Here is a 12,443-nt window from a genome sequence, read left to right as displayed (position 1 = left end):
GGGTTACTTATTATCTATGAATTTCTAAACTTTATAAGGCTCCATATAGGTTTTATTCTAACTCTTCCCAACTCTCCTTAACTCCTAAAACTCTATTATCTGGAATTCCATGATCATCTCTATATCTTAAACCTCTTCTTTTCTTGCCCTTTCACCTTCTTGCCCTACTGACAATCTGTTTTTTTCTGAGAATGCTGCTTCCCCCATAGCTCTTTCAAGTGGTACAATTTTTTCTCCCATATACCTGGGATCACTGGACATGAGTGTTAGGTTAATCCTCTTTATTCATTATTTCTTATTTTAAATTATTCTCACTTCCTCCTCTCTAAGAAGTTTCCTCCAAGCTCTGAATCTCATACCATTCAATATATTACCTACTATTTTTTGCTGTTGAGATTATCTATTAAACTCCAGGTTGTTCTGCTGCTTAGTTCCTGTTTACTGTTACTCCTTCTGAAACTATTCCTGCCTTCATTTTTAAGTGATTTAATCTTTCTAAAAACCTCACTTTAATTCCTTGAGCTCTTTGCCTCAATGATCTTGTCTTCCACCTCATACTAGCCATTCACCTGTGACCTTATCATAAATATTTTTATTACTGCAGTCCCTCCATACTCTAATTTTTAATTCATTCCATTTTCTAAATATTACCTAATTCTTTCTAGCATATCAATGTCAAAAATCCTTCAACTCCACCAAAATTGTACATCCATTCATCCTTCCAATCTTTTATTATATCTTACTCCTTCTATATACTTTCTTTCTTTCTTATCCAGCTGAAATTCTGTAATCATTAAAATAATTCACTTTTATTTACTTGACACTTTTCCACCTGTATTGTATTATCCTATTTACTTCACAAAAACAAACCATTGAAACATTCAATTCCTACACACTATATGCCTATACTGAGATTGAACAAAACTGGAGAAAAAACTAAAACTATGCTCATTGAAGTCTCTTCAGATTGATGATTGCACACCTCATGCAGGACATTAACTTTGCTCAACAACCATACCATAATTTCCTAGTTCATTTCCTCATCCACTCTTCTGGACAATTATGCAATACCTTCTCTTCTCTCCACTGACCTCTACTTTCTTTCCTATCCATACTCTATTTTATTGAAAAGTACTTTCCCATTTTAACAAAATAAAACCCTGAAGCAATCATAAAAGTTCTGAGACTTTTACTACATCAGTATACTTACCAGCAAATGAAAAATGGATATTCTTTCTGTTAGCTCAGAAGCTTATCTATTACTTGTCTACTAGATAAAATCTATCCTAGAATTCCATCCCTTTCTTTTACTTCATAAAATTTCTCCTCTTTAGTAGACCATGTTCATTATTATAAAAACCTGCTGTTAATTCTCTTTTATGATAGATTCAATTCCCCATTTCCCACCACAGCTCTTGACAAGTATTTTTATTCTTTTTTAGCAAGATTCTATAGAAAAGTTTTCACCATCTCCACTTTCTCTCCTTAAAAATCTTTTTTTTAATTGTAGAAAAATACACATAAAATAAAATTTATAATTTTAACCATTTAAAGTGTGGAACTGAATGTCATTTATCAATTGTTGTGCAATCATTTTAAAAATCCAATCTAATTAGTCTTACATCTTCATCCAGTAGTATGCTAGAACCAGTTTCTATCACCAAGAGCCAATTATGGGCATCTTTTCCCAACTTTAAGTACAATGGCACCACATTGGTTGGTTCAAATCAGTCATGTCAGGAATAACTACACCACAGAAATTGATGTGTTACAATCAAGCCTATCTCTCCACCCCCACAAAATAAACCAGTTATTAAATATTTACCAGCACACACTGCTCACATCCTTCCACCAACAGTGTTCAAGGTAATTTATGACCTTAATATTTATAAAAGTTTGGTCAATTCTGAAGGATTCTGCTGTTATTACCTATCAATAACACCTGATATAGTTGTTCATTCCTTCATCCTTGAGATCTTCACTTAACTACTAGAATAGGTTGATCTTCATATATTGCTTACTGCTTCTTTTCAGTCTCCTTGCTGATTTAGCCTCTGCTGCCTAACCTTTTAGTCTCTGCATGACTCACCACTTAATCCTTGCTCCTCTTCTCTATCTATATTCATTCTATTTGTGTTCTCATCTAGTCTTTCAGCTTTATATGCCATTTAAACTCAAAATATGTATCTTCTTTTATAAGTATCTCCTTAATTCTGTATTCCTATGTAAAACTGCTCACTCAAATTCATCGCTTGGCTGTATACACTTAACAAACAGAATATTTAATCTTTCCTCCAACTCCACTCTGTCATCAAATCTCCCTATCTGTTTTAAGAGTTACTTAATCTTGGAGATCCAAGATGGCGGACTAGAGGGTGACTGCATCTCCCGTTGCTCCAGAACTCAGGATTCAAGAAGGGGAGGTATTGAGAGACTCGGACAAACATAGAGTCGCAGGGTGAGTCTCTCCCACTGGGTGAAGCTCAGATGGGCGGCAGACCTGGACAGGGGCAGCTTCTTGGAGCAGGGCAAGGCAGCTAGAGTCTTCCCCAAGCAGCCCTGCTCTCTCTGGCGGCAGGCCCCATCCACAGCCAGCTTCTAGGAGCAGGCCCGCCCAGTGAGAGCTTTTCTGCACAGAGCCAACCACAAGCCCTGAACCCAACAGCGGTCCCAGCCCGCAGGCAGCTTCTAGAACAAGGGCAGGGCAGCGAGAGACTTCCCAAGCAGCCCTGCTCCCTCCCACTGCAGGCCCAGTCCATGGCCAGGTCCTCAGAGCAGGCCCGCCCAGTGAGAGCTTTTCCCAGCACAGAGCCAACCCCAAGCCCGGGACCCAGTGGCAGACCCAACCTGCAGGCTGCTTCTGGGACCAAGGCAGGGAAGCGAGAGACTTCCCCAAGCAGCCCTGCTATCTCCGGCGGCAGACGGGGTCCGCAGCCACCTTCTTGGAACAGACCCGCCCAGTGAGAGCTTTTCTGCAAAGAGCCAACCCCAAGCCCTGAATCCAGTGGTGGCCCTGGCCCACAGGCGGCTTCTGAGACTAAGGCAGGTCAGGGAGAGGCTTTCCCTGAGCAGCCTGGCTCCATCAGACAGGGGCAAGACCTGTCTACAGCCAGCTTCTAGGAGAAGGACTGCCCAGTGAGAGTATTTCCATGCAGAACCAGCCCCAAGCCCTGGACCAAGAAGTGGGCTAGAGGCAGCTTTCTTCGGAAGCCCTGCATTATCAAGTTCCTCCAAGAGATCAGGCTACTGAAGGCTGGGAGTGATATAATGGAAATCTACAGGGACACTATAAGCCAAAGAGGAAATCTGCAATATCTCAGAGTCCCACTGATATCTGACCAATATGAGAAAACAAGGGAAGAAAATGTTCCAAACAAACCTAGATACTATATCAATAAAACCCAATAACAGCACAGCAGAAGAAATGTCAGAAAGGGAGTTCAGAATGTACATAATTAAAACAATCAGGGAAGCAAACGAGGAGATGAAAGTGCAAATGCAGGCATTGAAGAAAGAGATGAAAGAGCAAATGCAGGTATTAAATGATCTCACCAATCAACAGTTGAAAGAGCACATATGGGAAGCAAGAGATCATTTCAATAAAGAGTTAGAGACACTGAAAAAAAAAAAAAACCAGAAATCCTTGAAATGAAGGACACAATAAACCAAGTTAAAAGCTCCATAGAAAGCATAACCCATAGGATAGAACACCTGGAAGACAGAACCTCAGACACTGAAGACAAAATATTTAATCTTGAAAACAAAGTTGACCAAACAGAGAAGATGGTAAGAAATCATGAACAGAATCTACAAGAATTGTGCGATATCATGAAAAGGCCAAATTTAAGAACTATTGGGATTGAGGAAGGCTTAGAGAAACAAACCAAAGGAATGAACAATCTATTCAATGAAATAATATCAGAAAGTTTCCCAAATCTGAAGAACGAAATGGAAAACCAGGCACAAGAGGTTTATAGGACTCCAAATATACAAAATTACAACAGACCCACACCAAGGTACATTATTACAAAAATACCTAACATACAAAATGCAGAATTTTAAAGGCTGTGAGAGAAAAGAATCAAATTACATTCAGGGGGAAACCAATAAAAATATCAGCAGATTTTTCAATCCAGACCCTAAAAGCTAGAAGGGCCTGGAAAAACATTTACCAAATCCTAAAAGAAAATGGATGCCAACCAAGAATCTTAAAGCCAGCAAAACTTACTTTCAGATTTGATGCCGAAATAAAATCCTTCCATGATAAACAAAAGCTAAAAGAATTTACAAAAAGAAAGCTGGCATTACAGAACATTCTCAGCAAAATATTCCATGAGGAAGAGATGAAAAACAACGATGCAAATCAGTAATGGGAGGAACTAGACTAAAGGAATAGCCAAAAAAAGGAGAAACCAAATCATGTCAAAAAACAAAAATGAGTCAAATGACTGGGAATACAAATCATACCACAATAATAACCCTGAATGTCAATGGCCTGAACTCATCAATCAAAAGACACAGACTGGCAGATTGGATTAAAAAGAAAAATCTAACAATAAGATGCCTGCAAGACACTCATCTCATAGAAAGAGATACCCATAGACTAAAGGTGAAAGGATGGGAAAAAAAACATACCATGTACACAGACACAGCAAAAAAGCTGGAGTATCCATCCTCATTTCAGATAATGTGGACTTCAAGCCAAAACTAGTCAGAAGGGATAAAGAAGGACATTACATACAGCTTAAGGGAAGCATAAATCAGCAAGACATAACAATCATAAATATCTATGCCCCGAACATTGGCTCATCCATGTATGTCAAACAAATCCTTCTCAATTCCAGAAATCAAATTGACCACAACACAATAATACTAGGCAATTTTAACAAACCTCTCTCACCACTGGATAGATCTTCCAATAAAGAAACCATAGATATCATTAACACAATCAACAACTTAGACTTAACGGACATATATAGAATATACCATCCAACAAAGAGCGAATACACTTTCTTCTCAGCAGCACATGGATCCTTCTCTAAAATAGACCATGTTTTATGCCACAAAGCTACTGTTAGCAAATACAAGAAGATAGAGATACTACCTTGTATTCTATCAGATCATAATGGATTGAAATTAGAAATAAATGACAGAATAAACAACAGAAACTTCTCCAATACCTGGAGATTAAATAATACACTATTATATAATGAATGGATAACAGAAGACATCAGGAGGGAAATAAAAAAATTCTTAGAAGTAAACAAGAACAAAGACACATCATATCAAAATCTCTGGGACACTATGAAAGCGATACTTAGAGGAAGATTTATTTCATGGAGTGCATTCAACAAAAGAAGTAAAAATCAACAAATAAACGACTTAACACTACAGCTCAAAACCCTAGAAATAGAAGAGCAGACCAACACCGAAAGTAGTAGAATAGGAAATAGTTAAAATCAGAGCTGAAATCAACGAAATTGAAATAAAAGAAACAATCGAAAAAATTAACAAAATAAAGAGATGGTTCTTTGAAACATTAAACAAAATTGATAAACCCTTAGCCACACTAACAAACAGAGAGAGAAAACTCAAGTTACTAAAATTCAGAATGAACAAGGAAATATCACTACAGACATGAGTGCAATACAAAACATAATTAGAAGCTATTTTGAAAATGTATACTCCAACAAAACACAAAACCTCGAAGATATCAACAAGTTTCTAGAGATATATGAATTACCTAAACTGAACGTGGAGGACATACACAACTTAAATAAATCAATTTCAAGCAATGAAATAGAAGAGGTTATCAAAAGCCTACCAACAAAGAAAAGTCCAGGACCAGATGGGTTCTCAGTCGAGTTCTACAAAAGCATTAAAGAAGAGCTCATTCCAATACTTCTCAAAGTATTCGATGAAATAGAAGAGGAGGGAACCCTCCCAAACTCATTCTATGAAGCCAATATCACCCTGATACCTAAACCAGACAGAGACACATCGAGGAAAGAAAATTTCAGACCAATATCCTTAATGAACATCGACGCAAAAATTCTCAAGAAAATTTTAGCAAATCGCATACAGAAATATATTAAAAAGATAGTGCACCACGATCAAGTTGGATGCAAGTTGGTTCAACATCCGGAAATCAATAAATGTCATTCACCATATCAACAGACTTAAAGTTAACAATCACATGATTATTTCAATAGATTAGAAAAATCATTCAATAAAACACAGCATCCCTTCATGCTCAAAATACTAGAAAAAATAGGGATAGTAGAAACATTCCTTAACATTATAAAGGCCATCTACGCTAAGACCATGGCCAATATCATTCTAAATGGTGAAAAATTGAAAGCATTCCGCCTAAAAACTGGAACAAGGCAGGGATGCCCTCTTTCACCACTTCTGTTCGACATCGTCCTTGAAACTTGAGCCAGAGCAATTAGACAAACCAAAGAAATTAAAGGGATACGAATAGGAAAAGAAGAATTCAAATTATCCCTGTTCGCTGATGACATGATTATATATTTAGAGGAACCCAGAAATTCCACCAGAAAACTTTTGGAACTCATAAGTGAATTCAGTAAAGTAGCAGGTTACAAGATAAATGCTCATAAATCCAATGCATTTTCATACATAAGTGATGAATCTTCAGAAAGAGAAATTAGGAAAACTACCCCATTCACAATAGCTTCGAAAAAAATAAAATACTTGGGAATCAATCTCACAAAAAAGGTGAAAGACTTCTACAATGAAAACTGCAGAACACTAACAAAAGAAATTAAAGAAAATCTTAGAAGGTGGAAAGATCTCCCATGTTCTTGGATAGGCAAAATTAATATTGTCAAAATGGCCATACTACCAAAAGTGCTATACAAATTCAATGCAATTCCAATTAAAATCCCAATGATGTACCTTACATAAATAGAGCAAGCAGTTATGAAATTCATCTGGAAGAATAAGAAACCCAGAATAGCTAAAGCAATCCTCAGTAGAAAGAGTGAAGCAGGGGGTATCGCAATACCAGATCTTCAACTCTATTACAAAGCAATAGTAACAAAAACGGCATGGTATTGGTACCAAAATAGACAGGTAGATCAATGGTACAGACTAGAGGAGATGGACACAAACCCAAATAAACACAATTTTCTCATATTAGAGAAAGGGGCCAAAAATATGCAATGGAGAAAAGATTGCCTCTTCAACAAATGGTGTGGGGAGAACTAGAAATCCATATGCAACAGAATGAAATTAAACCCCTATCTCTCACCTTTCACAAAACTCAACTCACAATGGATCAAGGACCTCGGAATCAGACCAGAGACCCTTCATCTTATAGAAGAAAAAGTACGTCCAAATCTTCAACATGTTGGCCTAGGATCAGACTTCTTAACAGGACTCCCATAGCATAAGAAATAAAAGCAAGAATCAACAACTGAGATAGATTCAAACTAAATAGCTTTCTCTCAGCAAAGGAAACTATCAGTAATGTGACGTGAGAGCCTACAGAGTGGGAGAATATCTTTGCCACTCATAATTCAGATAGAGCACTAATTTCCAGAATATATAAAGAACTCACAAAATTTTACACCAAGAATACAAATAATCCAATGAACAAACTGGCTAAGGAAATGAACAGACACTTCACAGAAGAAGATCTATAAGCAATCAACAGATATATGAAAAAAATGTTCAACATCTCTAGTAATAAGAGAAATGCAAATCAAAACTACCCTGAGATTCCATCTCACCTGAATTAGAATGGCAATTATCAAGCACACAAGCAACAATAGGTGTTGGTGAGGATGTGGGGAAAAAGGTACACTCATACATTACTGGTGGGGTTGCAAATTAGTGTAGCCACTCTGGAAAGCAGTATGAAGATTCCTCAGAAAGCTTGGAATGGAACCACCATTTGACCCAGCTATCCCACTCCTTGGCCTATACCCAAAGGACTTAAAATCAGCATACTACAGAGATACAGCCACATCAATGTTCATAGCTGCTCAATTCACAATAGCCAGATTGTGGAACCAAACTAGGTGTCCTTCCATTGATGAATGGATAAAGAAACAGTGGTATATGTATACAATGGAATATTACTCCGCCATAAAGAGTGATAAAATTATGGCATTTGCAGGCAAATGGATGAAATTGAAGAATATCATGCTAAGTGAGATAAGCCAATCTCAAAAAACCAAAGGAAGAATGATCTCGCTGATAAGTGGATGATGAGACATAATGAGGGGTGGGAGGGGTTAGTGATAGGGTTAGGGTTAGGTTTAGGTTTAGGGTTAGGGTTAGGGAGGGTGGCAAGAATGGAAGAAGGAAGAACTGTATAGAAGGAAAAGAGGGGTGAGAGGGGTGGGGGAGAAGGGAAAAAATAACAGAATGAATCAAACAACATTACCCTATGTAAATTTATGATTTCACAAATGGTATGCCTTTACCTCATGTAAAACAGAGAAATAATCTGTATACCAACTTGTTTACAGTAAAAAAAAAAAAAAAAAGAGTTACTTAATCTTTTCATTGCTTAGGTCAAAAGCTTTGGAGTCATCCAAGCCTCTCTCCTTTTTTTTCACTTCTCACAGAATTCATTACTGTATCTCCTTGGCTGCATACACATGATATGCATATGGATACTCAGAATTCAATGATTTTCACCACCTCTCCTGTCAACACATCAGTCCAAGCCATCATCATTTCTTCTTTGGATTACTGCAGTAATTCCCTAACTTTCTCACTGCTTCTACAATTACCCCTCTACAGTCAACGCAATATAGTAGCCAAAGTGATCCTGTAAAATATAACTCATTGCTTGTGACCTCGTTGATGAAAAACTTGCAGTGGTTCCCCACTTCAAACAGAGTGAATGCCAAAGTCCTTGCAATAGAATATAGATTCCTGATTTCCTTATTACTTTTCTGCCCTTTTTTCCCACTACTTTCTTTCTTACTCATTTCAGCTGCACTTATTTCTTACGTGTGCCTTTCTTTGGCTATATTTCCTTTGTCTGTAATGCTCATCCCCCATACTATGATCTAAATGTATATGTCCTCCCCAAATTCATATTCTGAAATTTTAACCACCAAGATGATGGTATTAGAAGGTGGAGATTTTTGGAAAGTGATTAGGTTCATGAATGAGACTAGTGCCCTTATAACATAGGCCCAAGGAAACTTTTGCCTTTCACTACGTGAAAAAGCTACTAGAAAGTGCCAGTTACTAATGAGAAAGCAAGCCAGACACTGAATCTGCCAGTGACTTGATTTTGGACTTTCTAACCTCCAGAACTGTAAGAAATAAATTTCTGCTGTTTATAAAATACCAAGTTAATAGAACTTTACTCTAACAGCTTGAATGGACTAAGAAGACATCTCAGATGTCCATATTGTTAATTCCTTCACCTCCTTCAAATCTGTTTTCAACTGTCACCATCTTGACTTTCTAACCTCCAGAACTGTAAGAAATAAATTTCTGTTGTTTATAAAATACCAAGTTAATAGAACTTTACTCTAACAGCTTGAATGGACTAAGAAGACATCTCAGATGTCCATATTGTTAATTCCTTCACCTCCTTCAAATCTGTTTTCAACTGTCACCATCTTACTGAGGCCTCTGAGTCTAATCTCTGTTCGAATGTATACTCCACTTACCAGAAAGTCTAATCCCTTTCTTCTATCCCTCCTCCTTCCCTATTTTCCTATAACATCTATCCCCTTCTAATATATTAGGATAATTTACTGATCTGCTACCTTATTCTTTATTCCTTGTGTATCTACTACTGAAATGTAAGCTTAAAGGAACACAGGAGTCTTTGTTTTGCTCACTTATGTTTCCTATGAATATAGAACAATACAGGACATACAGTAGGCACTCAGAAAACCTTGTTATAATGGATGAATAAATACAAAGACTACTTAGATTTTCCTGGAGAAGCAATCATCAGGGGTAAACTAAATTTAAAGATAAGGTATAATTAATGTTTTAAATAACTACATCAAAATAATTATCATAAATGTAAATATTTTGCAGTTGGAAAAGTTTCATCTAGTATCTTAATGATATTTTAAATTTATCTAGTGTTTATTAACTTTAAAGAACTTTCATAATCATTATTCAGTTCTTATAATATTTTTGTTAGGTTAGAGAAATGATTTCATTTTTAAAAATCAGAAACTTATTCAGAAAGGTTAAACCAACTATTCAATGTCACCCTCCCAGTAAGGTTCAAAGAAAAGATTTAATGTTTGGTCTTTTAATCCCAGGAAAGTTTTTCTTTTTTTTTTACTGCATTGTCTTGAACTTTAAGGTTACATTCATAATGGATTTTTCTCTTTTACAGTATCAACCATTAAACAAATATTAGTTTAATATCTATGCCAAGAAATGTTGGTCTTAGAAGTATAAAAGTATAAAAGTGAACAAAGCTTTCCCATGGTCCTCAAGAGGCTTGCAGCTTAACAGAGGATATAGTGAGTCTAGAGAAAACATTTCAGACTAGGCATCAGGAGAATTGTGTTCTAGTCTTAGCTTTGAATGTTGGACAAGGCAAGTGAGGTGTGTGGAACAGATTGTCCCTATTCTGTTCTAACATTTTGTCATTTGTAAGAAACAGTTATATTACTCTATCATTGCTTAAGTTTAGAAGGTCTAAGTGATTATGACATTAACATAAATTATACTCCTGACTCCAGTGGAGCATATTTTGAATAGATGTTCCTGCTGGGTTCTGTGAAAAATATACATCCAAACGACTCTGGGGGTTTAAAGAAGCATTTTCATACTTAATTCAATCAGAGGAAGCATAATTTTAACCTTTAATAAAATTATTTTAAGGAAATTGAAAGTCAAATTTTAATAATATCAATAACAATAAATCAAATCACATTTTAATTAAGTACACAAAGGTACTTATTATTGTTATGCAATTTGAACAGTAATTATAGAAACTAAAACTGGATTTCTTAGTTATTAGATCCATCATACATGCTAAAGAAAACAATCAAAATTGATGAACTCCACAGTCAAACACATACACACACACCTTTTGAAAATATTAAGAACCTGGACAAGATAGAAATTAGCAGGATGAATTCAATAGAAAAACAAAGAAACTCCAAAGATAAGCAAAGCACTGGAGACACTGTGTCCTTAATGTTATTTGCCAGTCCCAGAGAATCTGAGGTTTCATTTTGAGACACTAGTTTGTGGAGGAAAAAAAAAATCAATGTACAGAACATGCCAAGGTTAAGAAATTTAAAAAAAGAATATTTAAACTATGTAGAATTATGTGAACATATAATAATTTCATTTTGTTTTTCTAAATTTGTTATTCTGTAGCAATGACATGATCCCTAAATAAACTAGGGTCCCAAATTCTATAGTACTAAGGTAAAGGTGAATAAGTACACCAGGCATGAAGTCAATTTGCAATCCAAGTTTATATTGCCTAAGTGGTCCCAGGGAAGTTTGGTTAGTATACAGTGGTCCTGATTTTAGAGTGACCTCAGGTGCCATGCAAAGGTGAACGATGCTCATGTTCAAAAGAAAAATAAAAGGCTTGTCTTATTACTCAAATTATTGCTAAAAATAAATTTTCAGAATCAATTAACACCATTCAAGGAAAAGTAACTTCATGAGAAAATGAGCTACTAAATGTCAAGTAAAAAAGGAAAAGAAATTACTGAAGAAATTTCATGAATTTTATGTTATCAGATATGAACTATAAAACAATTGTTTTACAGAGATTGGAAGGCAGCCACCACAGGATATGAACATGACAAAAGGAAAACAGAAAAGGAAAACTTCACACTAATCCCAACTTTCATCTTGAGGGCATGTTCCAAAACTAGTAGTGCAAAATAGAGTCAAGCAGAGAGAGTGACAGACTTGCTGAGTGGAAGTGAAAAAAATCAGTGTGTCTGGGTGCCAGAGTTAAACTTTAGGCAGCTGGTTCCTAAATAAGTAGTCCCTTGAATTTAAAAAAAAATAAATAAAAAGGGAGTTATATCCACCTTAAGAAGTCTGAAAATGAACCGAGCTAAATAAGCCAAAACTCTTGTATAGAGGTAACTGCTAGAGTTTTAATGTCAATCCCCTCCCAAATTCATGTCAAAATTTGGTGGTCATTGTGGTAGTGTTAGAAGATGGGACATTTGAGAGTGATGGGGCCATAAGTGTTCTGCCCTCATGAGTGAGATTAATGCCATTATAAGAAGAGGAGTTTGGCCACATTTGCCTCTCTGTCCTTTCACCATTGAGCAAGACGACCCTTAACAGATGCCAGAACCTTGATCGTGGACTTCCTAGCCTTCAGAACTGTGAGACAACGAATTTCTTTTCATTATTAACTATTCCAGTCTCAGGTATTCTGTTATAGTAGCATAACACAGACTAAGACAATAACTGAACCAAGAGGATGCAGTATATCA

The 12,443-nt window shown here is 36.2% G+C and overlaps 1 protein-coding gene across 2 annotated transcripts in view; it reads right to left on the bottom strand.

The window, feature by feature from the left end:
* Nucleotides 1–12,443, bottom strand: part of LOC306660163 (gastric triacylglycerol lipase-like) — a 217,910-nt gene that overhangs the window by 83,995 nt on the left and 121,472 nt on the right. The gene's annotated exons all lie outside the window — the stretch shown is intronic.

Source organism: Sciurus vulgaris, assembly GCF_902686455.1.
Source record: "Sciurus vulgaris genome assembly, chromosome: 4".
NCBI lineage: Eukaryota > Metazoa > Chordata > Mammalia > Rodentia > Sciuridae > Sciurus > Sciurus vulgaris.
This window is presented reverse-complemented; position numbering and strand designations above follow the sequence as displayed.